At 42.3% G+C, this 1439-nt stretch overlaps 1 protein-coding gene across 1 annotated transcript in view; it reads left to right on the top strand.

Annotated features, from left to right (window-relative positions):
- Positions 1-1439, top strand: part of HEATR3 (HEAT repeat containing 3) — a 58304-nt gene that overhangs the window by 24804 nt on the left and 32061 nt on the right. The gene's annotated exons all lie outside the window — the stretch shown is intronic.

Here is a 1439-nt window from a genome sequence, read left to right as displayed (position 1 = left end):
AAAGACAGGAAATGTTTACTGTGAAAGTCTGGATAGTGGTTACGTCTAAGGGTCAGGGAAGTGGGACATTGTAAGGAAGAGATACGTGGGCTGTAGGGTGCCGACAGTGTTTATTTCTTATCCTAGGGGCGTGCATATTTGCTTCATAGACTGTTTGTTAAACTCTATATATGTGTTGTATACTTTACCATATATATGCCATATTTCACAATTAAAAATGATTTCAAAGATGCTACCTTGTGTAGAAATTTTTCTAAAACGGATTCCTTGTGACTCACGAATGAGTTGCGCATCAGAAGCCTCGAATGCTCGAGCAATTTGGTTTGGCAGATTAACAGTTCACCTTGCGATTCTTAGCTAACTGCCGTAGACCCCTCGTGTTTACAGACATCCCCAGTGAGGAGCTGAAGCTTAGGTTAAAAGTCAGTACTGACTTCTGATGGGCAACCCTGAGAGACAGCATGATCTCACTTCCTTTCCAGAATGAGCACCGTACAATGTAGAGCCCTCGTGTGTCTGCAGAGCCTTGTGTCTCTCCTGGACGTCGACCACCTGGGAGGAGCCCCGGCCCTTCAGACGCTCGCGCAGCATCTGTCGCAGCTTCTTTTCTCTCAGCCAGGTGAATGTTTCCGCCTTATCGTGAAAGACTGCTCGGAGGGAGCGGAATTTTGAAGGGGCGGGAGCTTGGATTTTGTAGTCGTTCATTGTTTGTCATCCAACCTGCAGAAACCTTTCCCAGGCACTAACAGTCACGTATTTATAGTTGCCCAGCGGTACAGAGTCAAGACAAGGTATGCAAGCAGGTCTGTGGGTTATAGTTTTCTTTTTTTATTAAAGTCGTTTGCATCCAGTTATGTCAGGCCAATTACGGTTGAATCATAATATTACAAAGGCTTCATTAAGGCATTTAGGTAATTCTCTATTTTTTACTTTTATTCTTAATTATAAGAATTTAAATTTGATCGAGGAATACGTATATGTATAGTACAAAATGCAAAAAGTTTTAGACAGTGTAAAGTAGAAATCCTCCCTCCTTTGTCCCATACCACCCAGTTCCTTTCCCAAAGTCATGTCACTGTTACCCCAGTTTCTGGTACATTCTTCCAGAGACAGTCTCTGGATATGAGAGAGAGTGCACCATGTGTGAGGCAAATGGGAGACTACTATCCACACAATTCTACACCTTGCTTTTGTCTCACACGTATCTTTCTTCAAATACCTTTGCGTGGTAGGAGCTGAATCTCTCAGTTACAGGTCTCTGATATGGATTAATTTCATGTGTACGCAAAAACCTAGAGAGATACTAGAGTTAACTATTTTTGAGTGACCTAGCTGTACAGTTTGGTGCGTGTCCTTCTAACACATTTTCATAGTTCATTGCAGTAGACTCTCATTTAACTTGACCATGTTAAGCTATAGGAGCTCAAACCAAACAAACA

Source organism: Propithecus coquereli, unplaced genomic scaffold (assembly GCF_000956105.1).
Source record: "Propithecus coquereli isolate 6110/MARCELLA unplaced genomic scaffold, Pcoq_1.0 Scaffold180, whole genome shotgun sequence".
Taxonomy (NCBI): domain Eukaryota; kingdom Metazoa; phylum Chordata; class Mammalia; order Primates; family Indriidae; genus Propithecus; species Propithecus coquereli.
This window is presented reverse-complemented; position numbering and strand designations above follow the sequence as displayed.